General features: G+C 37.8%; 1 protein-coding gene across 49 annotated transcripts in view; it reads right to left on the bottom strand.

The window, feature by feature from the left end:
• Positions 1-27841, bottom strand: part of FBXO34 (F-box protein 34) — a 130150-nt gene that overhangs the window by 68906 nt on the left and 33403 nt on the right. For 30 of the 49 annotated variants that reach the window (XR_004956736.1, XR_004956733.1, XR_004956757.1 and 27 more), the window contains one exon: positions 22837-22947. The exons of 9 other annotated variants lie outside the window; for them this stretch is intronic. The gene's annotated coding sequence lies outside the window, so the exon portion shown is untranslated. Of the gene's footprint in view, positions 1-50; positions 167-2217; positions 2270-4308; positions 4553-14045; positions 14167-22836; positions 22948-27841 lie in introns of those variants that run through there. 10 more of the 49 variants (XR_004956741.1, XR_004956761.1, XR_004956747.1 and 7 more) reach the window with 7 other exon arrangements.

Below are 27841 nucleotides of genomic sequence, written 5' to 3'. Positions count from 1 at the left end.
TTGTGGTCCTCATGTCACCACAAACCTCATATCCCTCAATGTTTTTGTACCTCTGCAACCATTGTGCCAAAAAGGAGATAAAAGCTCAGAAACTGAAATTTGCTCAAGATCACAGTAGTGATGTTGCCATTGCTTCAAAGGTTGACATCTTCTGACATACTGAAAACTCAAAACACAACATATTTTAAGTTATAAAAGATTAAAATAAATACACCAAGTTCTCCCTATGAAAGCATTTTGCAGTAAGTCTTACTTCAGGAACTGACTTGTATTTATGTAGACCCCCCCAAAAAAAAAACTTAAAAGGGAGGCTGAGACAATATAGGGAAAGGAGGAACACTGGTAGATTATTCTTGAGGTCACTTCACTGTTGGTAGTAAGTGTACAGTATTTTCTAAGTTTTCATTACTAAAACTAAATTTGGATGGAAAGAGAAAAGTGATGCCTTGGCTATCTGATGCCATTCAGTTCAAAATTTCCTGCATGGTTACAGGGAACACACAAATCAAAGCTACAGGTAAATGCCTTATAACAGACTCTCACTTAGAAAGATGGGGAAGGGGAGGGAAGAACATCAGTAGAGGAACAAAAAACAGGCAAGTCAGCCCTGGCCGGTTTGGCTCAGCGGTTAGAGCGTCGTCCTGGGGTCCGGAGAGACCCGGGTTCGGTTCCCGCTAAGGGCACGTACTTCAGTTGCAGTTTGTCCCCGGCCCTGGTTGGTCGTGCGGGTGGCAGCCACTCGATGTGTCCTTTTCACGTCGATGTTTCTCTCTCTCTCTCTCTCCCGCTCTCTCCCTCCCACTCTATCTGTACAAAAATTGGAAAAATGTCCTCGGGTGAGAATTAAAACAAAAACAAAAACAAAAAACAGGCAAGTCAAACAGGAAAAAAAGTTATCTTTGATTGAACTTAACATGAAAACAAAAGATAGCGATTGAATTTAACATGAAAACAAAAGCTAGCCACATAAGGTAAAGAAAAACAACACTGAAATTGACATTTTTCCTAGCATGGAACTAGGAATAGAGGAAATAGAAATCTCCCTAAATACTAGGCAAATTTTATCAGAAAAAAAGTCAAATTATGGTGAAATTTTCTTTTTGGTCTTAAAAAAAGGCATATCTCAAAATGCCTTTAAAAAAATAGTCTGGTTTCCTGAACAAGACACCTCCTTACTGTTAGAATTATAAATCTTGAGAATCATACAGATGACCACTTAGTCACAGCTTCATATACTAATACAGAACCAGAAACCCACTTATATCACTGCACTCCGAGTTAATGAAGCTCCCAAAGCTAGCTCATACTAAAATATAGTGTGCCTATTTAAGTCACAATAGGGATCAAAATTCCAATTTCAGAAATTAGAATATGTGAATCTTCCACTCATATTATCCCCTATTCTGGCATTAAAATGATTAAACCAGGAGGTTTGGGTTACACAAGAAAAAAGCAAAGAAAGAAGAATCATCTACAGAATTCAACCAAGCTATAATAAATCTTGAAATACAGTTTTGACCCACAACTGATTATACCTCACCCCCTCAAGAACCAAGATACTCAATACAATAGATTCAGCCTCTGCCACTCATCCCCTCTCTTCTAAAGGCAGAACAAACATGACTTGTAATTTTTGTTTTTAAGCTCCTCCTAAAGGCCCAATCTTCATTTTATTACATATTTTCTTCAGCTAATAATAAATAGAATTTAACTTCATAGGTGTTCATACTCTTCTGAGTTTGAACAAATTCCCTTGACTGTTCTAAATCTCTCTAGCACTTATTTACTAGATAATAGTATTTCTAAAGATGTCTGATCGCATCCATTATTACCCAAATCTCCCTAGTTTTCTGAGAGTCATCTTAACTCAAAGTTGAGCAAGACACTCACTTTAAAGAAAGCAGCTTACTTACTCATTAATTCTTGCAACAAATGTTAACCCATGGAATTAATTTTAAACATTTTTAAGATTTAAGAATGTAATATTATATTACAGAAATAATTCAAAATATTCATAAGTTTCATAAATAAACCTCTTTTTTAAAAGACATTCTGCACAAATCTCTATCAGAACTTTCCTGGGCCTCTAGGCAGCAGTTCTCTTGTTTTCAGGGCAGATTCTCTACCTTCCAGGAGCTTCTAATTAAGTACAATCAGTTTTGCTATACGGGATGGACTGATATGCTAGAGTAAAACATTAATTTTCTGTTTACTTACATATGCTTTCTTCTGTGAGACACAATAGGTACATATACAAAACTGAGCCCAGCTGCATAGGAACATACAAAATACATACATACTCACATCTCAAACATGGTTTTTAAAACTTATAAAAAAACACATGACAATCATACATACCAACCACTCTGTTTTCCGGGAAATTTTTATTTTATTTTTTTATCCTCACCCGAGGACATTTTTCCATTTTTTGTACAGATAGAATGGGAGGGAGAGAGAGGAAGAGATAGAGAGAGAGAAACATCGATGTGAAAGGGACACATCGAGTGGCTGCCACCTGCACGACCAACCAGGACCGGGGACAAACTGCAACCGAAGTACGTGCCCTTAGCGGGAACCGAACCCGGGTCTCTCCGGACCACAGGCCGACGCTTTAACCGCTGAGCCAAACCGGCCAGGGATTTTCCGGGAAATTTTTAAATATCCTACAGCAACCCCTGTGAGTTCACTAGATGTTCCAGGGCTCATCAAATAGTTTGGGAGATGGCACCCTCAGTCCTCCAACCCCAGTCTAATGGCTCTAAATACAACCTACACACTGGGCCAAGTGGCCAGTCCAAACCTCTGTCCAGGATTCCAGGTTTGTATAGTACTATAAAACTGAATAAAGAAACCTTATTTAAAATGGAGTGGGGCACGGCCAGTTTGGCTCAGTGGACTGAGCGGCATTCCATGGACTGAGAGGTCCTGGTTCAAGTCCTGATCAGGGCACATGCCCAGGTTTCGGGCTTGATCCCCAGTAGGGATTGTGTAGGAGGCAGTTAATCGATGGTTCTCACATCAATGTCTCTCTCTCCCTTCCCCTCTCTTTAAAAAATCAATAAATACTTTTTTATTTTTATTTTTTTTAATGGAGTGGAAAATCCTGAAGGGGAAGCTCTCATGCACACTACTTAATACACCTTGCACACTCCCAACAGGAGAAATATTTTCTACTTGCCTAGCAACAGACCCAGCCAATGAGAAACAGCATGGCTCAGCCAATGAGAAGTCACTACATCTGAACTCCCAGTTTCCTCCAACGGATATTTTGTTTATAACAGCATCCTTAACCTCCCTCCTTTTTCTTTACAATGTTCTTCTCTGGACCTGTCTATGGTTTGCCATAACTTGAGTGTCCCAAATTGCAATTCCTCTGCCATTCCCAAATAAACTCATTTTTGCTGGTAAAATAACTGGCTATTTGATTTTTAAGTTTGACAATACTATTCAAAATCTCCACTTAAATGTCTGATGAGCATCTCAAACTCAACAAGTCCAAAATCAAAATCCTGATTCCCTGTGCACATCATACCACCACCACCCTCCCAAAATCTTCCCCATTTTAGGAAACAACAACCCCATTTTTCAAATTGCTAAACCCCCAAAACCTTGAGTCATCCATGATTCCCCTTTTTCTCTCATAAACCACATCAGTAAATCCCACTGGCTCTACTTTCAAAAATAGCCCTGGCCGGTTTGGCTCAGCGGTTAGAGCGTCAGTCTGCAGTCCAGAGAGACCCGGGTTCAGTTCCCGCTAAGGGTGCGTGCCTCAATTGAGGTTTGTCCCCCACCCTGGTTGGGTCGTGAGGGTGGCAGCCACTGGATGTGTCCCTTTCACATCGATGTTTCTCTCTCTCCCTCCCACTCTATCTGAACAAAAAAATGGAAAAATGTCCTCGGGTGAGAATAAAAAAAAAAGTAAAAAAAAAAAAAAATCCAACTACCATTTACCAACATCATTACTGTTCTAAATCACCATCATTTCTCACCGGCATTAGTCTCCTACCAGTCTCTCAATTCTACTCTTGGTCCCCCATATGGCTTACTCTCAAATTCAGCAGCCAGATTGGTCCTTTAAGAAAAATAGAAAGTCCAATCACATCATTCTCTGCACCACACCCTCCATTTGTTTCCCCTAAGATGCACCCCCCATACTATTTCTCATTTCCTATCTGTCTTTCTCCCCTTTGCTTACTCTGCTCTAAAGAGACTTGTTTCTTTCTCTTCCTCAAACACACAGGACACAATCCTGCCCCAGAGCCTTTATACCTGCTTTGGTTCCCTTTGCTTCTTCCCCCAGATATTTACCTGTGTCATTCTGACTTTCTTCCACATTTCTGCTCACATGTAATCTTTTTAGAGAGACATTCCTTGATTGTGCACTTAAAAGAGTCCTACTTCTCACATCATCTATTCCCTTTGTCCTTTCTTTATTCTCTGCAGCACTTCCTCCATCCCTCCTGACATGTCCATGTTGGTGTATCTTCCTCCGTTAGAACATAGCTCTAGGAGAAGACTTAGTTTTGTTCACTGCTATACCTACCAGGCCCAAAACAGTACATTTTAGACACAGTATTTGTTGAATAAAAATTATACCGACTGTTTTAGGAGGTCTTTGATTTCTAATTAATATAAAAATGCCCCCAGAGTTTGTATTATTGGGAGTTTTTCTATCATGCATGTCAAACTCTCATTTTCCTGATAATAATTAAACCTAGCTTTTTTTGGGTAATCATTATCCATAAAGAAAACTGTTTGGCTAATCCAAAATAAATTATACTTTGATTTCTCTAAGCTCTTTAATTCTGTTACTAAACTAAAAATTAGATAGCCCTCTATATTTTATTAACTACCTGAAAAGTTAGTTTTATTTTTGACATCCCACAAAAATCAGGGAAGATGTTTCAGACAGAAAATCTCAACTCCTGGTCTCTTTCTCTCCCCACCAATGACCTTCCCAGATCTTAGCTTTAAACGTAACTCTTATGGAAAATTTCTAAGATGTAGGTCCCTCCCAAACAACCCTTTCTCAAAGCAAGATCTAAGTCAAAGCATTTCAAAATGTAACCACAATTTATTTAAACCAAAGATTACCTGTAGCCCCTATTTACACAATCTAGCCCAAATGTAAAAATCACGTTTTACCTTTGCCTCACTTAATTCTCTACTCCCCAGACCAGTTGTCTTCAATGTGGATTTGGGGGACAGAGGGCTGTTAATGAGCCTTAATAGGAAGCTACTTGATTATCCGCAGGCAGAAAGTAAAGAACATCTGGATATGTTTTGGAGTCTCTGTAATGTGATGAACCCTCAACTTGGGGGATTTTACTTCCCCTACAAACTACCTCAGCTTTATCTTGTGCATGCTGAGGATGCTGAGACACACCTTGTGCAGGCCTGCTGTCTAATCTACAAAAGGGTATTTGGATTGTGTTAGGTCCTTTAGAAAAGCAATGGACCAGCATTCTGCCCCACTTTAAGTAGGAGTTGGCTCCTTGTTACTATGGTGATGAACAGAGATAATTTGCTACTTCACTGAAGCTTTGATTTTTATCAGGAATAAGATGGGAGGAGCAGAAGTAATTATGGAGTGTATTTAGAAACATGTAAAGAAGTGTGTTTCTTGAATCTGAATAGCAAGAGTTTAAATTGTTGAGCTTACAGGGGAAAAAAGGAAGGGAATAAGAGGATTGAAGTAAATAAACACGTTTAGCTATATATTCTAACATGTACAGCTCTACATCATCACTGATCTTGGCACTATATATGTTCCAGAACACAGGTTCTCAGACTTGTTTTCAGATTTTGTGTATATGCAAACAACAGTCTGGATTGGAAGAAAAATCCACTGAAGTAACCAGAAAAAAAAATAAGGCAAATAGTAGTGCAAGCCCAATGCTCCAGAAATATTAACAATTTAAAGAAAAGATGCATATCTCAATTTCTTTTTTTTTTTTATCCTCACCCGAGGACATTTTTCCATTTTTTGTTCAGGTAGAGTGGGAGGGAGAGAGAGGAACAACAGAGAGAGAGAGAGAGAGAAACATCGACGTGAAAGGAACACATCGAGTGGCTGCCACCCGCACAACCGACCAGGGCCGGGGACAAACTGCAACCGAGGTACGCGCCCTTAGCGGGAACCGAACCCGGGTCTCTCAGGACTGCAGGCCGACGCTCTAACCGCTGAGCCAAACCGGCCAGGGCCATATCTCAATTTCTTAAAAGGAAATAATATTTGGCATGTACTGTTGATTTTTTTAAAAATTCTTAGCAAACTAAAAACATAAGAAAACTTTACCCTAATAAAAGAAATCTACCAGAAAAGCATAGAAAAGAGCATAGACAATAGCAAAATATTAAAAACACTCCCAAATGAAATCCAAAAATAAAACAAAGATGCCAGCCATCATATTACAAAGAGATTAGAATATTCAAAAGGAAGAAATAAAAATCTGTCATTATTTGCAAACTACATGTTATCTGAGGCTTTCAAGTTAAACAAACAAATTAAAAATGATTTGATCTAATAGAAAAATTTACCAGACAAAAGATAAAAATTAAAGATAAAACAAAAACCACTAAACAGAATTAACACATGACCCAGCAGTTCCCCAATGTATAGACCCTAAAGAACTGAAAACAGCTACACAAAAATTTTTATAACAGTATTATTTAAAACAGCTAAAAGGTGAAAACAACCCAGATGTTCATCAGTGGATGAATGGATAAATTGTGGTATGAACATACAATGGGTTGTTATTTAGCCATAAAAAAAATAATAAAATACTGATATGCAATACAACATGAATGAGCCTTGGACACACCGAGAAAAAAATCTAGACACAAAATATCACATATTGTTATGATTCCATCTGTAGGAAAAGGTCCCAAATAGGCACACCTATAGAGACAGAAAGTGGATTAGTGGTAACCTAGGGCTAATGTTTTGGGGGGGGGGGGGAGGGGGGCAGGGAGTGCTGACATGGGACAGGGACCAGGACAGGACTAATGGAGAGATGAAGGGTGACTGCTAATGATTTGAGCGGGTGATGGTTGCACAACTTCTAAACACCAGTAACCTGTACACTTTTAAACGGTGAATATTATGGTATGTGGTTTATATAGAAATTCAAAGGTAAATGGGAGAGACTAGTCAATACAGTATATGGCCACCAAACTAAATACTTGGAGAATTAGAAACATATATTTTTTGCATCTATTTTCAGTGTTGTTTAAATTTCTGACCACGGTATATATCTTAATTTTATAATATCAAAACTATTTTAGGAGGAAAAAAGTCTAACAGGCAAAACTTTAAGTAGGTGAGGGCCATTAAAGAAAGGGAAGTGACATGGTTGGGTCAGTATTTTTGACCACTCCCTGTAGTATCTTTACAGAGAATGAATTTGAGAGGTACCTATTCTGAAACAGGTATTGATTTATTTTTCTATTCAACAAATGCTGAATGGCAAGTGGGACCTGGCACTGAGCTGAGCATTGGGGACTGTTAGAGATGCTCCAAATTGTCTCCGCAAGGTCATATATATCTGGGCAATGGTGCCAGGGATATAAGGAAAGACATCTATTCTTTTTTTTCCCAAGAAGGGAGTAAGGAGGGGATGTATGTTAAAGCCCTTGCAATTCTAAGGCATCTGTGGATAATATCCTTCCGATATTCCTTATATTACAAGAGGACCAAGTATTCATGAAAGTTATAATCCATTTTTTGACAACTCACTAAACAGAAATCAGCCTTGCTCTTACAAGTTACAGTCTTATTTTCAAGATTCGTTGACTTCGGAAAGTAAATTTCCTAAAAATCTCTTAATGAGTAAATTTCAAAGCCACCTTGGTCATTTGCTCTGTGTTCATTTGTTTATTCTTTGGTTTTGTCAAAGCTGAATAAAAACAGAACACAGTATAATAGTTAACCCAAAGGAAAAACATTTTAGTGAATCATATTAGAGATATTTTAAATTATGCTTTAATCTGCATTGGTTTCTTTTTCACAGTTCACACGTTCCTATTTTATCATAGCCATCTGCTATTTTAACAGTAAGCCAATTTTCATAAAGTTTTTTCATAAAGTTTTCATAAAGGCCATGACTGTACACAAAGTTTTTAAAAACTGCCTCACCTTAAAACTTATTTATTTATTTTTTTGTACATGCCCCTAGCGGGAACTGAACCCGAGACTCTCTGGTCCACAGGCCGACACTGCAACCTCTGAGCCAAACCGGCCAGGGCAGCTTTTCTTTTTTTCAAAATAATTTTATTAAGGGAGAGGTAGAGAGAGGAAGAGGAGAGATGTTGAGAGAAAGGAAGGGGACATGAAGGGTTGGGAGGAGAGAGGTGGAGAGAGAGGTGAGGAGGAGGAAGAAGAGGAAGAGGCAAATTTATTTTTTTAAATAAAAGTGCCCCTGAGTGAAAGGAGGCAGAAAAAGAACCTGCTGCTAAGTTTGGCAAAACAATTCACCCTACCGCCTGGCTGGTGTGGCTCAGTGGTTGAGCGTCGACCCATGCACCAAGAGATCACTGACTCAATTCCTAGTCAGGGCACATGCCCAGGGTGTGGCCTGATCCCCAGTGGGGAGCATGCAGGAGACGGCCAGTCCATGTTCTCTCATCGATGTTTCTATCTCTCTCTCTCCCTTCCTCTCTAACATCAATAAAGAAAAAAAAAACAAAACTTAAAAAAAATAATAATAATTCGCTCTACCATTTAGTTTAGGACATTTTGAAAATATGAGGGACATAGCCCTGGCTGGTTTTGCTCAGTGGTTAGAGCGTTGGCCCGCGACCAATGAGTCACTGGTTCAATTCTGATGAAGGGTACGCACCTTGGTTGCAGTTCATCCCCAGCCCTGGCTGGGGTCATGCAGGAGGCAACCAGTTGATGTGTCACTCTCACATCGATATTTCTCTCTCTCCCTCCCTCCCTCTCTCCCACTCTATCTGAAGATAAACAGAAAAATATCCTCGGGTGAAGATACAAAAAACCACAAAAGGGGCATGGCAGCAGCTCCTGGTTATATACTTAGGGCTAACTGCTTTACCATCTAGGGCTGAGAAAAGGAGCTCCTCTAAGGCTTTAGGTCAAGCAGGCATTCACTATCACCTTAACAGTCACCAGAGTGAGCTTTTCTGAAAACTACCATAATGCTACCATAATTCTCCCCAAACCATGCCAACAAGGCCCCTCATTTATAGATTTCCTATTTCAAATGCATACCGTGGGCAATGCCAAGGTAAATGCAGGTCAGTTTCTGAGGAAGAGATTATGACAAACATGATAGTCACAGGATCTAGATAACCCAGACAGTTCCAATTTTGAATTATTTTGAAATGTAAGGTGATTTGTTAAATATGTGATGCAAGATGATTTAAAAATTGTACTCTTGATTTTTTATATGAGTAAAGTTAAAAACCCAGAAAAAATATTTTCTCCTGAGCATATAGCAATAAGGAAAAGACCTGGTCTAACTACCCTCCTAACCCCCACCCCACACATATCCTGAGAAAGAGAAGCATTTCTTCCCAGGCAAGAGATCACCAGAAATCACAAAGGATTTAAAACAACAACAACAACAAAACCCCAGTCATTAGCACATAAAAAGAGTCTGACCTGGATTTCATCCTATAAAGTGAGAGGGGGACAGCACCTTTACTTGAAACACAACAGAGGGTAAGGGAAGGAGAGACTATAAAGAGGAGCAACAAGCAGTAGTTGCCAGAAGCCCTTTTTGCAGAAATGCTTAATTTAGCAATTAAATATTCCTGTATGCTAGATCTTAGAAATAAGTACCATCTTCACAACTTTGAACAAGAAGGTTCAACTAACTGGTCACTAAATCTATTTCACAAGTACAGTGTCAAACAGAACCTGATCAAATATCAGTTCCTTTTAGCCACAGCTGTCATTGTCTTGAAAATCTTTTAAAAAATATATGTAAATATATGCATTCCTCAATAGAGAGATCCAGGAGTTTCTTAAGTGTCTGAAGGGCCCACATACCACTCTGAGAGTTAACAGGCAATTTCTTCTACTTAAGTTGCCACCTTGGTATCCTATGACCTTTCTACTCTGGTCTTAACAAGGTAACCATCAATACTCAAAGGAGAACTTAGTGGACTATGAAGTGTCTGTTGTGAAATTAAGGGTAACAAGAGTCTAAACACCAAAATCACAACAAATCTAATGGGTGAGGGACTGAATTTGTGCAAAGGCGGTTATGAGTGGAGACAAAGTAACAAGATTGGAAGACTCACTAGATGAGGGAGCATGCTTCAGAGAGGATGAAGTGAACAGGTCACCATATCCATATCCAGCCACTGATGGGCAACTGGAATTGCTATAGAATCTGGGACAAGTAGACACTATTGCTCCAATTGTCCTCAAGACCAAACTATGTGACCTAAAACTGCTTTATGTGTTTCCTTATGTCCCACACATCCACATGAAAAACTACAATGGGTCATCTGGTTCAACACCTGCTTATATAGAGGGCTACAGTACTTCTTTATGAATATTACAGCTACAAATTTTCAAAAGCTAGAAATCAATGAACAAGAGGCAAAGGACTCAAAGACCCAAGAACACTGAATCCTAAGGTAAGCATTGGGGAACACGCTCCCAAAAGATTCAGCATGGATAAAATGGGAAGGATTAACAAAAAAATCTTTCTGAAATGCAATTCCCAGATCTCCTCTCACTCGCTCACACAGGCAGACAAATGCCATTCCCTCACCCTTGCAAGAGGCTGAAAGTAATCTAAAGAGGGTTATCTAAACTAGAGACCACCAGGTAGGGTGAAGGTAAAAAGATGGTAAAGAGTGGGGTTTCCCTTTATTGTAGAATTGTTTACCTGAAACCTATATAATTTTATTAACCAATGTCACCCCAATAAATTTAATAAAAAATAAATTAAATTTTTAAAAAAGAGCATGGCTAGATCCCAGCCCATGATGCATTGATAAATATTTAACTTCAGGAGGGACAGACAAGGGCAGTTATTTGTGGTATAAATACTCTTTCCTTGGCTGCTTCAAGCTACCAAATGACATCATTTTTCTGAATGCAGACTTCAGAAAAAATGCACAGTAGTCTATTATTATGTAGTAGTTCCACCATATGGATAGATGTAAATAATTTTAAGAGCATTTAAAATAAAATAACTAGAAAGTGGTAAGTTACTAGTATTTATTACACCTTGATTTTTAATATAACATTTAATTATAAGTTTGTATAACTTTAATAGTTACTGAATTTAGGAAGTGGCTCAAAAATTTCCTGAAAATTTAACAACTAGCTCTGATATGTCAGTACAAGCCACCCGACCCCAGCCTATTCTATCAATATTCTTCCCAAAAGGTTTCACTTCAAAGCAGAGATTAGAAGAGACTTCTCTGGGGAATCTGACCAGTAATTTGTCTAAGAGGAAAAAGATAAAAATACCAACAAATTCCCTAACTAAATTTGTCCAGCCAGGTCATCTTACACTTGATAAGTGTAGCTCACACTTGATAAGCCCTACTTGCATATTCAGAGCTTTCAATCAGCTTTTCAGGATCTCACTTTTATATACCACTAAACAGCCAAGAATTGTCAGATTATCTTTAGCATAAAAAACAGTGATGGAAACAGAAAAGGCAAATTGGAAGAGAAAGCACGGTTAGCTTCATAGGCTGACCTGGGCAGTCATGTAGCACCATGCACTTAGAAGAGCTCCGTGATAGGGTTAATATTTTGCTGTTGCTGTCTTGGAATTCTTTCATATAATGTTGGAATAGGAGCCCCACATTCTCACTTTGCACTCAACCCTGAAAATTATGTAACTAGTCCTGATAGAGACTATGAGGCAGAAGAAAACTCTGGGGAAAAACACACCATTAATTTTTTCAGAAACATAAGAGAAAATACTGCAAATATGAAGCAAGAACAGTATGCTAAAAAAAAGAAAAAAAAAAAAAGACTAAAAGAATCAAAGTAAAAATGAGCACAGGCATACTTTCCTGGTAATTAAAAATGTAAAGCAGAGCCCTGACTGGTGTGGCTCAATTCCTGGTCAAGAGCACATGCCCAGGTTGCAGGCTCCAGCCCCAGTAGGGAGCGTACAGGAGGCAGCCAATCAATGTTACACCCTCACATCAAAGTTTCTCTCTCGCTCTCTACCTCTCCCTTCCCCTCTCTCTAAAAACGAAAGAAAAAAACATCAACAAAACAGTTCCCAGATTAAAGGGGTTCATCAAGTACTCAGTACAATGGATGGAACCAAATTCACATTAAGGCACATTGTTGTACAATTTCAAACACCCAAAAAATAAAGAAAAAAAAAAGATCACATAAGTAATCAGGAACCAAATGTCTTTGGGCTTCAAGAGCAATGAAGCCATATCTTTAAATTTCCAAAAGAAAAATTTTAAGCTAGATTTCTATACCCAACCAAACAATCATTAACAGTAAGCACAGAATATGGCATTTTTATCCATTCAAGGTCTAAACGTTTAAGTCCCATGAACTTCCTCAAGTACCTACTAGAGAATACATTCTGCCAAATAAAAGTGTAAACCAAGAAACAGGAAGATATAAAACCTAGAAAATAAGAAATCCAATACAAAGAGGCAAAGAATTTCCTCAAGATGCTGGTTCAGGGCAGTCCCAAGATAAGAGCTGTGCATAAAAACAGTGGGCAACCAGTCCAGATGGGAGCACATTTTCAGGAATATGAGAAGATAACAGAATGTCTGAAGAACTTCCTGAAAGGAAATTTGGAAATTTGGACAAGTTGCAATTTGAACTGTACAGCAAGTCCACATTTAACATCGTTAAGTAGATTCTTGGAAATTACTAAAAAACCTGTAAGGAAACCAATTTACCCCAGGCTAAAGATATAAACAACAGTTAAGGTACTACAGCATATTTCTAGTCACAAAAACATTACCAAACTTCTAAATAAAGATCCAAAACACTTAATACTAAACATTAAAATAAATGTGAGCTATCATATATTTAAGAAAGAGTAATAAAAGCAAGTAAGGGTCATGGGTGGCTGGAGCTCATCTGGCAGCTCAAGGTGTAAGGTGGGGGGTAGGAAGGATTGGAGGGACCACACCCTGGACAGAATGCTCTTCCGTCACAGGGCACACTCACACCCACTCACACTCACTCATAGTGGGACAATTTAGACACTTCAGTTCACCTCATGTGCATATCTTTGGGACGTGAGAGGAAACCAGAGCATCTGGGGAAAACCTACACAGACCTGAGGAGACCATGCAAACTCCACATGGACAGTGGCCCCAGCTGGGAATAGATTTTTTTCCCTCATCAACATTATAACAAAACAATGTTGAATAAAGTGACATTGAAGGAAACGACATTATTCAAGGACCTGCTGAATTAGTGAGAAGTTAAACAACAAAGAAAAATATAAATTTCAGAAAAAATCAAAAGTTGTATAGAGAAGTAAAAGTGTTCACAGATTACTACATGGTTTGAGAATAGCCCTTTCAGTCTTAACTGTGTAAACACTGAGTATCGATCTAAGCCAAGTTATAAACACTTACACTAGGATGGAAGAACAAAAAGGATACTTGGGGATATGGGAAAAAGCCTAAATCCTCACCTGCCATAATGGGAAATCAAAAGATAATCCCTGAAGCTGAGAAATCAAGAAATGAGAATACAAAGAATGAGGTTAAGAAAGACAGTGTTCAGAACTTGCTAACCCCAAAGTATGATGCCTTGGCATACTGAATACGTTAAGCTGAAGAAATCTGAGAAACGGCAAGTGCGGGAAGGACTGACCCTCTCTTCTCCCCTGAAACAGGTCCTAAGACCTTCATGTGAGAAGTGCCCTACCTATACTCAAAGGAAAGGGGCATCCTGATCTCTGAAGATGGAGGGACACAGAAAAATTCAAAGGAACTGGCCTTGCTAAAGTTCTCCAGTTCACTACTCTTTGTTCACACTCTCTTGTCCTATCACAATTTTACATGCCTTTTCACACTTCATAGAATCTAGCATAAAAATGCTCAGCCTTTACCACTTCTTCAAGTCTTCAACCCTTATAAAGGTTCCTATGTCACATAAAATGTGCATTAAATGTGCTCTTCTTTTGTTAACCTGTCTTTTGTCTTCAATTTACAGGGCACCAGCTGAAGAACCTAGGAAGGTAGTAGAAAAAATCATTTTTCCTCCCCTACAAAAACAGATAAATGTAAAAAGTGTTTGTATCTAGGGAGGGAAAAATGGGGAATTAAGTGGGAGAACTGTTGGCTTTCAAAACAAGTCTTACAGAGCTATCTTTAAACTACGCACCTTCAACATTTTGCTAAAAAACACAAAATAAAAACATACGCCTGGCTGGTGTGGTTCAGTGGCATGACTGAGCATTGTCCCACGAACTGAGAAGTCCCAGTTAGATTCACAGTCAGGGCACATACCCAAGTTTCAGGCTAGATCCCCAGTAAGAGTGTGCTGCAGGAAGCAGCCAATGGATGTTTCTCACTCACATCAGTGTTTTAATCTCTCTTTCCCTCCCTCCCTCTCTAAAAAGATCAATAAAAATTAGCAGAAAAAGTTCAGAATATTCTAGTTCATGATTCCTTTTTCAGATTACAAATATTTTCAATAATTTTTTCCTTTTATTTGTTGCATTTTCTAATTTTTCTACAACAAAAATTTATTACTGCCTCGTTATCATTACTAATTGTCTTACTACTGTCTGAGATTCAAAATCATCTATAACTCCAACTATTATTTAAGAACGTTCTTATGTCTGATGATACCCAATCTGACCCAGCTCAGGAGAAGGTAGTGGCTTACCTTCCAGGAGTTACCTCAGCAGTTTAAAACAAATTACTCCATAAGTATATCACACTGGGTTTCCCTCTGCTAGCTTATATTCTTTCAGAACAGTATAGAGACTGTGGAGGAAAAGAGGGTTCAACCTCACAGAGAGATCTGATCATTAGTTCCTATCTGGGCAGGTCATGCGGGTAGTCATGCCCCAGGAATATACCTTCTTTAGTAAAAGGTTTATCTTTGCCTTAAGCAAGCCCTCTCCATTGTTTCTGTGCAACTAGGAAAACACACCATAGAAATGCCTCTTTTTGACCTGGCTCAGCAGTTAGAGCTGTTAGAGCGTCACCCTGCAGACTGACAAGTTTGATTCCTAATCAAGGGCACATACCTGATCGCTGGCCCTTTGATGTTTCTCTGCCCCCCCCCCCCCCCCCCGCCTTCTTTCCTCCCTCCCTTCCACTCTATCTAAAAATCAATGGAAAAATATCCTCAGGTGAGGACTAACACCCCCCCCAAAAAACAAGCAAACAAACAAACAAAAACAGAAATGCCTCTTTTCAGACCCCTCAGAAGGAAAACCTCTAGGTTAATTCCTAATGCATAAAAGAAGCTGCAGCCCTGGCCGGTTTGGCTCAGCGGTTGGAGTGTCGGCCTGCGGTACAGAGACCCAGGTTCGGTTCCCGCTAAGGGCACGTACCTCGGTTGCAGTTTGTCCCCGGCCCTGGTTGGTCGTGCGGGTGGCAGCCACTCGATGTGTCCCCCTTCACGTCGATGTTTCTCTCTCTCTCTCTTCCTCTCTCTCCCTCCCGCTCTATCTGAGCAAAAAATGGAAAAGTGTCCTCCGGTGAGGATTAAAAAAAAAAAAAAAAACCTGCAAACTCTCAGTATGTTGAGATCTTGCTTTCAGGCGTATGGTCAGTATGGCAACTATGATGACAACAGCCTGAGCCAGGATTTCCCAGGTGATAAAAGCCCCCACCAGGATCCTCAGCCTCCACAGTCAACTGTAGCCCCTGGCACACCACCACAGGTGGACCACACCTGGGTGCACAGAGCGACCTGAATTCTTACAAAAATTTTCTATAGGTTTAGATGTTTCTTACCTGAGCAAGACTTTCCATTTAACCCTGCTAAACCCATGAGAAATTCTAATAATAAACATAATAAACTCAACAGTGTTCTTGTAAGGGAGAAACAACTTCAATTTCTTTCATACCTTTATTATTCCCAACACTAAATTAAAACTTTTCTGTATATATAAATTGCAATATGCAATATATTATCGTAACACAATTGGACAGAATTTGTTTTTATTCTGTCTTTATATAGCTGTCACATTGCCTCTTACCTAGCTAGAAAAGTAGTTATGGTCAAAGTTTACAAAACAGTTCAGATAAGTAAATGTCACATCCTTGTTCACCTCCAGACTGGATGATGCTGATGATTATGGTCCTCATAGGATGTTTAAGAAGGAATGTGCTCATTAGTACAGAGAACTGAGCCAGTCTGCAGACATATGTAGTTCAACCAAAACATGTAAAAACACATTTTCATTTATTCCCTTAAAAGTGATTTAAGGCCTGGTCACTGTAGCTGAGTTGGTTGGAGCGTAGTCCTTGCATGAAGGGTCGTGAGCTCAATTCCTGGTCAGGGCACATGTCCAGGTTTCGGGTTTGGTCCCCAGTTAGGTCGCATGCAGGAGGCAACAGATTGATGTTTCTCTCACACCCACGTTTTTCTCTCTCTTTTCCTCTCCCTTCCTCTCTCTCTCAAATCAATTTTTGTTGTTGTTGTTCAGATAGTGGGAGGGAGGGAAGGAGGGAGAGAGAAACATCGACGTGAAAGGGACACATCAAATGGTCGCCACCCACACAAACCAACCAGGACTGGGGACAAACTGAAATCAAGGTACATGCCCTTAGTGGGAACCGAACCTGGGTCTCTCTGGACCGCAGCTCCGATGCTCTAACCGCTAAGCCAAACCGGCCAGGGCTCAAATCAATTTTTTTTAAAAAAGAATGATTTGATTTGTTTGGATATGGTATAGAATCATTTCTGGATTTAAGGAAAACTAAACAAGGCTTTATAGCTTGTTATGTTGGCAGGTAGGCAGGTAGCCATGAAGAAACCCTAATCTTAAAGATTACTGTTGCACTTGCCCTGGCCGGTTTGGCTCAGCGGTTAGAGCATCGGCCCACGGACCAGAGAGTCCTGGGTTCGGTTCCCGCTAAGGGCACGTACCTCGGTTGCAGTTCGTCCCCAGCCCCGGTTGGGGTCGTGTGGGTGGCAGCCAGTCGATGTGTCTCTCTCACATCCGTGTTTCTCTCTCTCTCTTCCTCCCTCTCCCTCCCGCTCTATCTGAAGATAAATGCAAACGTGTCCTCTGGTGAGGATAAAAAAAATAATAAAAAAAAAAAGATTACTGTTGCACTTAAAATTGAGATGGGATAGACATATCTGAAGGCAAGGTCTACATTTTTCATCTTCATTCTGCCTAATCATGTCTTCATTATGTTAGTGAACCCCAGCATGGTAATTTGGCCTGTATGATCATGAACACTCCTCACACAAAGACACCTAATTCCAGTAAAATAGCCTCTTGGCATAAGATACTACTTAAATTTTTCTCAAACTGGCAATAAAAACAAGCTGTTACCAGATTTTGCCAATGTACAGAGAACATACTTCCAGATTAGTGCTTGTTAACCAACTTAATCTTACCACCCTCAAAACTTCATGTTCACACTGGAGTGGCTTTAGGTAATAATACTAATCTCTTCCCGCTTCTAGATAGCTTGCATACTTCAGGGAAGTTCATCTGGTTTCTTGCTACCTCCATCCATCCCCTTATCTCATCCTTCCCGAAAAAGCAGCTTGAGTTTTTTGTTTTGTTTTGTTTTTAAAACAGCTTGCTTTTTCCATCCTAAACTTTCCCAAACTATTTCAGGGTTCTGACAATTTTGCCAGTGACTAAGTCTCCTCCAGGGAATAGCTGCCTCATTATCACTACTAAAAACAGTCACTCCTAATACTAACTGATAAGGATCTGGAAACTCATTGTGACTTCGAGAATGCAAATTCCACCCTACCCAAAGATAAATGAATTACAAATGGAATAACAGACTCATGGCAGGACAGAACTTCAGCAGTCTTTATGTTCCAATTAAGCTATTGAGTTTTGTGTATACTACTTCTTACTAATAGGAAGAATTTACTATTTCTTTCCTCATACTCAATTAATACATAATTATATTAAGCAAAAAAGGGAAAAATGTCACACACACACACTCAACAGCAAATGCCCCAATATTTTTAAGGTATTACGGCCTTCCAAAGTATCTTTTGTTTCAGAAATATTTGTACAGTGTATGTATTGTGTAGGTAAGTTTTGTTCTTGGCAAGGTAGTCCTCCTGCTTAGAAAATCAACAGCAGATAACCTTACATAAGAGGACCTTCCTATATCCCTCGAATAAAACAACTACTTAGAAACTTAATTCTTTCAAAAAGGATATGCAAAATAAAGATGATCATAAATTGTTTCTATCATCACCACTTTGCTTCTATTGATCTAGGTCAGTATTAGTGGAAAGCCACATAGTCACAGCCCATCATTCTGGAAACCTGAGAGAGTTTGAGACAACTCCTCCCTCAGTCTACACACTGCTCTCCCCAACTAGTGTCCAGAAAGTTTTTTAACATCAACTAGAATAAACTTGGGCCATTTTGTAGTCACTGCAGAGAACATGCTGCTCAAGGGTATTTAACCTTTTTGTGCCATAAACTCCTTTGGCGGTATATGAAGACTATATAGACTCTTTTTCAGAATATGTTTAAAGCAAAAATACCCACACATAAAGAAAACCAATTACATTAAAATATATTTATCATTCTTTTAAACTTACATTATTAAATACACTTATTTCTTTAATATATAAAGTCAAAAGCTCTAATGACAAGTTTATTAACTACTGTAATTTCCAAATTGTGACCAACATAAATATTTTCAAAACATCTATAACAACTGCTGTGTGATATAAAAATATTTGTGATTTCAATTAATGACAAAGCGACTGCTGATTTGCTGTGGTTCAAAGAAAATGATAAATTTCAGTTAGAGGTTAGTGAAAACAAGTATCTAGTATTTTCTCATTCAAGTTCATGGACCCCTGAAGCTTTTAAAGTATTATCACCTTGGAACATTTAAACCTCTTTGGAGCACTGGTTCAACCTCTTTATTTTATTTATTTTTTATCCTCACCCAAAGACATTTTTGCATTTATCTTCAAATAGAGCAGGAGGGAAAGAGGGAGGAAGAGAGAGAGAGAAACATCGATGTGAGAGAGACACATCGAGTGGTTGCCACCCACATGACCCCAACTGAGGCCGGGGACAAACTGCAATGGAGGTCCGTGCCCTTAGCAGGAACTGAACCCGGGCCTCTCTGGTCTGCAGGCCGATGCTCTAACCGCTGAGCCAAATCGGCCAGGGCCAACCTCTTCATTTTAAAGATAAGAAAACCAAGAGAAATTGATGATACTGCTTGCCTGAGTATCTTGATTCCAAATCATTGGGTTCTGTTTACCATAAACCACTGTTTTCTTCTGAAAACCTGAACCTCACGTCTAGCAATACTTAACACTTCAAGTTTCCACCTCAGTTTTATCATCTGTAAAATGAAGATAATAACCCAATTATGGAAGAACCTTATTGTGAAAATCAAATTTAAAAATCCATGTTAAGGTATTATGGTAGTATGTTTAAAGGTAAGATGATTACCAATGAGTACTGTGAGAAATTCAAGACAAGTTATTCTTGTATCATCAATTTCTGATTTATTTAATATGTTAAATATTTTATGCTATCAAGTGGGTCTCCCAAAGTACAAACTGATCCTAGAAATAAGCTACTTCAAGTGGGAAATGATTCATTTAGAACAAAACGTACTGGCTTTGGAGTCAGTTATTATAAGCTTTGTGCTTGTAATTCTAGGCAAATGCTTGTTTTCTCTGATCCTCCATTTCTGAATCAGCAAAATGCCATGAAGGTCATTGTCAGTCCCCTTCTCTTAAAGAGGATGATGAGGAATACATGATTCAAAGATAACCTCAACAATAAGGAAGCTTTTCTGAATTCTGCATTTATGAGTATTTACTTTATCTTCTTACATTACTTGATAGTTATTTAAAATGAAAGTATGGCATAAATAATATCCTTCCTTCATTGTCAGTATAGAATCTCTCAGCAATCTAAAACAAAACCATTCAAATAGCCAATAGGTGTTTTTCCTATAGAGAAACTCCTTTTTTAAAAAGAAATCACACAGTAAAGAAAGTATTACTACTGTGTATTAAAAAAAGAAAGAGATTAAATCCAAAGTCCATTCCCATATTTCTAAACCAGACTGAAGTAAACAAACACTTAGAGGACAAGAGTCATACAAAATAATTTAAGCACATAAGTACTTAAACATGAAAGGGGTGGGGGGGGGGGGGTGAAAGTAGAGGCAAAGCCACTCAACTTCTTCCCACATACTCTGTTTTGCTTGCCTCCATGAAAAAAATGCAAAGGGGTTGACTCTAGACATGTCAAAGTTATAGTGACAAATATGCAAGCAAACATATTAGTTGACTAGGAACAATATACATAAAATACAGTAGGTCATCCAGGGAACACAAAAGACCCATAGTACAAAGCAGATTTGTTCAACACTAACGGTGGAAAAAAAGAACCATTATCTGTCATACCCTCCTGTCGCACCCTTTATTTGTAGTCATAACTGCAAGCTGTTTTAAAGACAATGGCAATGTTATTAAGGGCACCTTCATGCTGTGCCAAAGCATATACACACAGCAATTTCAGAACAATCAGTCTTACTTTCATGAGAGCAAAGGTTGAAGCCAAATGAAATGGGTGGATACCATATTAAACAATCTTGGAATTAGCTAATAGGATATAGGAAAAAATGATCCTAATGTAGATGCTAAATTCTCTTTCTCAACACAATAAAAATTTTACTATTTGAAAAGCACTAGAGAAAAGTTCCATTTACTAAAACTTAAATATGGCCTGTTTTAAAGCACAAAGGCTTATTATTTCCTTGTATAATCTGCAAATTTAAAATATATGCACTAGATACTAGATGACATCATGTAATTTTCAAAAGGATGCTCTGTAGAAAAAAACATGTGAAAACCTTTAAATATAAGCACTGCAACTATAGAGAAAAACCAAGTGTTTCACAAACATTTAATAAAGGTGGAAATTAAATGAAGGCAACAAGTAGCACCATAAAAACGAATGCTTGGTTTGTTGTGGGTATTCTACTGCTCTTATTCCTCAGGAAACAAATTATTCTCCCATACAGTTTTCTGACTCCATGTTCCCTAATCATAATAAAGTCCAAAACATTAAGCAATTTTTTTCAAAGTATGGTGATAACATAATTCAACTTCAAAGGTTTGCTCAAGCACCTTATAAACTCTATTTGTCTTTTAAATAATTGAGGAAAGAGAACTATAGATTATATACATGCCTACATATTTAAGTAGGTCTTTCAGCTGAAATGTAAAGTTTATTTGATAAAATACTAGAGCTACTCTACTGCTAGACCACATAAGTTTATATGTGGCATTTTATCTGTTCTTATGGCATGTCAATATTTTATCCAATGCATTCAGTCTATATTACTAACATCAGTCAATACTTTCTTAACTGGCTTCAAGGCAAAAATCAGAGAAGGGGTGAAAGAGAGCTTTAACATTGATTTTTTAAAAAGATTTTACAATCATATCTATTTAGTCTTACATATATATAGTACTTAGTAGTAAATAAAGAAAATTGAAAGATAAAATTCAGGTCTTGGGAGAAATCCCACTACTGAATTGCTATCCAGTAAAAAATCTTATGAAACAATTTCACCAGCTTACTTTTAAGACTCATATTTTTTAAACTTTTTTTTCAGATGCAATTAAAACTTATATTTTAGGTTAGTTAACTGTGAGTGTGAGAGAAATCTACTACCCACACTTAACTAAAAATGAGTGTCTTCTCAGACTGGCTATTTTTTAAAAAATATTTATTTATTTATTTAGTTTAATACGTGCCCCTAGCAGGAACCGAACCCGGGACTTTCTGGTCTGCAGGCTGACACTCCAACCGCTGAGCCAAACCAGCCAGGGCTCAGACTGGCTATTTTTAATAAAACCCCAAAGAGTTTTTAAGTTCTTCAGTAGGGTTCAGCATCTACTGCCCTAGTTTGCTCTAAGAATAGAAATTGTTTATGATAACCCATCAAAAATCACAAAGTACAGCCCTAGCCAGTTTGGCTCAGCAGTTGAAGCGTCGGCCTGCAGACCAGAGAGTCCCAGGTTCGGTTCCCGCTAGGGGCATGTACCAAAATTAAAACCAAAAAAACCGCAAAGTACATAAAAATCACATTTTTAATACTTAAAAAAATAGTATTTTGAAAAACCAACCAGTCCCCATAAAGAGCTCCAAACCTAGAAAGATGAATACAATAAAAATGGGTTGGCCACCTAAATTTCTTGCTATTTACAGTGACTTTAAGCAGTCATTTATCATTATTTAAGACTGAAGCCATACTTTCAAACTTACTGGGCAGATTAAGTGAGGCAAGAAGTTTAGCCCTTGCCCAAAGCACTGCAAAAAGCAAAACAAAGGTTCATCTCATGTGTCAAAATGTCATTTTCAAAAATGCCCACAGCAAATTTTTGTACATTGGCTTCTATTTTCCTCTTCATCTCTAAAAAATGGACTATGTAACTCTTTTCTTTTTGGGTGGTGGGGGGGGTATGGTCACACATAATAAAGAAAAACATGAATGTTGCAAACCTTTTCTCAATTATATATTGAGGGAGACAGTTATTTTCTAAACAAAATGAGAAATATAAGTGAGAAAATTCAATCTGTATTATGTATTTGGAACCTACTTAAAGGTCAAAAGAAAAAAGAGCTTGATTAAACAGAACACAGAAGACTAATAGATGATTCATTTCAATCAAACACACACCTCACTCTCACTACTTTGAAGTGCAGGAACTGTCTCTTGATATTTGAGGAAGCTGCAGTTTTGGGTATTATGTTTTGCTGCTTTTGCTTTGCAAACTACCAGCTATGATCACTGAAAAAAATCATACAAAAGCATTATATTACTCAAGTTCATAATAAAATTAAGTGGTGGGTAAGTATAAGGAGACAAAAATAGAGAATAATTCATTAAAAGATTCTATTCCCCAAAAATGATTTAATGTTATGTCTAGTTAGTACCCAAATTTATACATTCTGAAGGATATTTTCATAGATGAGAATGCCAGTGATGGTGTTAATGAGACAGGGGCTGGTGTTCCAAATATTAGAGATAATCTGTTATTCTTAAGATAAAGTACAGCACTCAATGCTGGCAGATTTTTTAAAAGTTTTTAATGACAAAATGATACATTACCATAATAAAAGCTAAAATCACAAGCATATATATAGACCTAGAGCCAATTTCATTAGAAATGAAACATATATTAACTCATATTAAACAATTTAATCACTTTAGCAGTAGATATGTCATTATAACTAAGTAATAAATCCAAATACTATTCTTTCCCTTGTGCATCCTTACAAAGTGTCAGATTGTTTGATTTATTTTCTGATGTAAAATCCTAAATTTGTTTAATACATACAAACATATACATTTTGAATAAACACCCATTACTGAGGCCATTTTAACCCACATTATTTTTTTAAATGCTAAATGAGATAGTATATCCCTCCATGATTTAGTTAAATCCTAAGAATTTTCCACCACTATTCTTTCTGAAGTACATCTAGCAGTGTAGTTACATTTGGTTAAAACATTAGATTATGATACTTCTTATATTAAAATCATAACATCAATGCCCTGGCCCGATAGTCCAGTTGGTTAGAGCATCGTCCCGATACACCATGGTTGCAGGTTCAATCCCCGGTCAGGGAACATATAAGAATCAACCAATGAATGTTTACATAAGTGTAACAACAAATCGATTTCTCTCTCTCTCTCTTCCCACCCCCTCTCTAATCAATAAACAAATTTTTTAAAAAATATTAACATCAATCCACTAAAAAATAACATAAAACTGACTCCTAGTCAGGTACTTGATCAACAAAATCACTCATTATCAAAGTACAGATTCTCCTTCCTCAAAGGATTAAGTGTACAGTTTTATAGAGAGAAAGTCTACGTGAAAGAAAGTCATGGCAATTTAATTTATTATATATCAAAGTCTCTCAATTTAGAATCTACCCTAACTCCAAATCTAGTATTATAGGAGAGGGTAACATAATCTATGGTAGGAAAACCCCACAAAATCCTCTACTGGTGGAAATAATCAGAAAACAGGCTCTTCTAATACCTACAGGGGGTGATTGCTGGAAAGTGGCATGAAATATCTGTTTAAGACAAGGAAACAAAAAGCATAGAAACATGGGACTTGCTCATTAGTTTATTCTTTTTTTTTTTTTTAAGTACTTTTTTATTGATTTTTTAGAGAGAGGAAGGGAGAGACAGAAACATCGATTAGCTGCCTCCTGCTAGCACGCCCCTACTGGGGATTCAGTGATGAAGAACAGAGTACTAAACAAAACTTTCCAAATCTAAAAGCAAATGCATTAAATATTCAGCTACAAAGCCCAATTTTGTAAAACCAAACAGACAAGTTTGGACAACTAATGAGGGCAATCATAATAAATACACTTACTTAAAGTCTCCTAAACCTAATCTGCAGTATTTTTTTTTTTTTATCCTCACCCGAGGACATTTTTCCATTTTTTGTTCAGATAGAGTGGGAAGGAGAGAGAGGAAGAGAGAGAGAAACATCGACATGAAAGGGATACATCGAGTGGCTGCCACTCGCACAACCCAACCAGGGCCAGGGACAGACTGCAACCGAGGTACGAGCCCTTAGCAGGAACCGAACCCAGGTCTCTCTGAACCGAAGGCTGACGCTCTAACCGCTGAGCCAAACCGGTCAGGGCAATTCAACTCCTGGCAACACAAACAAAATATATTTCAGTTCCCAGCTTTAAAAGAAACTAGAGAAAGTGTTTCAAGTATTAAAGATTCATTTGTGCAGAATCCTAAATCCTTCATAAATTACTATGTTTTAATAATAGCTCTTTAAGATCTGTCTTTCCAAAATCACTAGTAATCATTATTGAATACTTCCAAACTAGGCCCAAAGGTCAAATAAATAAGACAAACTAGGCCCAAAGGTCAAATAAATAAGACAAACAGCCTGGCCAGGATGGCTCAGTGGTTGAGCGTCGACCCATGCACCAAGAGGTCACCGATTCAATTCCTAGTCAGGGCACACGTCCAGGTTGTGGGCCAAATCCCCAGTGAGGGGCATATAGGAGGCGGCCAATCAATGTTCTCTCTCATCGATGTTTCTGTCTCTCTCTCTCTCTCCCTCTACCTTCCTCCCTCTCTAAAATCAAGAAAGAAAGAAAAATATTTTTTGAAATAATAATAAGACAAACACCAGCCCACCCCATCTATGGTACTGATTCTAACAGGGAAAACAAAAATAGTTACATAACAAGTAAGAGGTAAAACTATAAAAGTCTTAGAAGAAACATAGGCATAAATCTTCATGACCTTGGATTAGGCAATGGTTTCTTAGATATAACACCAAAAATTCAAACAAGAAAAGATAATTTGACTAGACCAAATTTAAAATTTTTTCATTTAAACCATAAAGTAAAAAAAACACACAACCTCCCAGAATGGGAGAAATACCAGCAATTAATATATCTGATAAGGGATTGTATCTGAAATATACAACAAACTCTCATAACTCAATAATAAAAAGACAAACAACCCAAATAAAAAATGAGGAAAAGATCCGAATAGACATTTCACCAAAGACTATGCTATACATGCAAAGATGCTCAACATCATCAGCCATCAAAGAAATGCAAATCAAAACCACAATGAGATACCACTTTACAACCACCAGAATGACTAGAATAAAAAAGATAATAAATGTTGGCAAGGATATGGATAATTAGAACCCTCATACACTGGAGCTGGAAAATGAGAAGCACAGTTTTGGAAAACAATTTGGCAGTTCCTCAAGAGGTTAAACATAGAGTTACCATATAATGCAGCAATTCTACTCCTAGATATGTTCTCATGAGAATGAAAAGTGTTCATACAAAATCTTGTAAACAGATGTTTATAACAGCATTATTCATAAATGCCAGGAAGAGGAAACAACCTAAATGTCCGTCAATTGATAAATGAATAAACAAATTATGGTATATACATAAGTGGATTATTCAGCCATAAAAAGGAATGAAGTATTTATACATGCTGCAACATGGATAAACCTTGAAAACATTATGCTAAGTGACACAAAAGACGACATAATGTATGAGTCCATTTATATGAAATGTCCAGAATAAGCAAATCTGTGAAGACAGAAAATAGATTTAGTGTTTGCAGTGGCTGGGAGGGGTGTGGGGAATGTGAAGTGACTGCTAATGAGCACAGGGATCCTTTCTGGTATCTTTATGATAGCAAGTGAAACTCTCATGATTTGAATCAAATGTTCTAAAACTGATTTTGGTGATGGTTGCATGACTCTATCACTCAACAGTACACTTTACATAGGTTAATAGTGTGGTATATAAAATTACATTTCAATAAAGCTGTTACTAAAAAATAATAATAATGTTTACAAAGCACTGTGAAGAAGTACAGGATATTAAGGAAACCTAAAAAGGAACTCTGAATCTGTGGAATCAGAGAAGAGTTAAATGAACACCTGATGCATAAATATTTTAAAGCACAAAAGGGCACGGCATGTGTGAATAACTACGATTAGCTAAAAGAATTCAAGAATGGCTGGAGTAGAGGGATGAGGTGGAAGAGAAAGTAATAACAGCTCATATTTACCAAACCTTTACCTATGTGCCAGGCATTGCTTACACCAAACCCTAAAATATATTAATATACTTAATCCTAATAATTCTTTAAGGAATGGATGGTTATAATCCATTTAAGAAAACTGAGGCATAGTGAAGTAACCTGCCCAAGGTCACAGCAACTGGTGCTATCATGACTTGAACCAAAGCATTCTGGCTCCAAAGTCCCACAATCCTTAACACTTTAGCACCCACCCTTTCCTGGAAATTGCCTATCAGTTACAACAGACATAGTTTTGTACATTCATCCTATATAGTAACCAGATACATCATACACTTATACACAAATTTATTTGGTTAACTTGGATTTAGAGACCATGTTTTATTATACTTAACTTTTAATCTCTGGAATCACACTCAGTAAAGCAGGTTGATCACTTAGTAGCTCTAAGAATTGAAACTTTCTCAAAGATATTTCCTGTCACACACTTAACTGGGGGTGTGGAAATGGGGGCATTTACTCATTATATTAAAATTATAACTATTTCATGTGTATGACTGTCTGTGTATGTGTATATGTATATATACATATCCTCAACCCATATAGTGGAATGTGCTTAGAACTTACGAGTACTTGTGTAAGAAAGTGAATCAAGCTTACGTTTCTAGTGTGAACATCTGTGTGGATTGATAGTGCCTGAAAAGACGGTTGGGAAAAAAAAATCTGAGCCCAGTTGAGCTGGAAGAACTATGAGATATCAAAGTCGAGATGAATAAAAGGCAGGTGGATCTATGGACCTGGTCCTTAGAAGAACTGGACCAGGGAGGTAAATTTAGAAGTCTGGGCACACAGCATGGTAACTCAAGCCATGATAATAGACTAAATGCCTAAGGAGAAACCATACACAGAGAAAAGGTCTTAAAACATTAGTTTTCAAATTTAAGCAAGCATCACAATTACCTGGAGGGCTTGTTAAAACACAGATGTCTGGGTCCCATCCCCAAAGTTTCTGATTCAGTAGGTCTAGGTGGGCCTAAGGATTTCCACTCCTAACAAGCTCCAAGGTAATATTGATGTTGCTTATCTGGGGAGCCACATTTAGAAAACCAATGGCCTA

The sequence above is a fragment of the Molossus molossus genome, unplaced genomic scaffold (assembly GCF_014108415.1).
Source record: "Molossus molossus isolate mMolMol1 unplaced genomic scaffold, mMolMol1.p scaffold_m16_p_1, whole genome shotgun sequence".
NCBI classification, from domain to species: Eukaryota; Metazoa; Chordata; class Mammalia; order Chiroptera; family Molossidae; genus Molossus; species Molossus molossus.
Note: the sequence above shows the minus strand (reverse complement) of the source record. Positions and strands in the feature narration are given on the sequence as shown.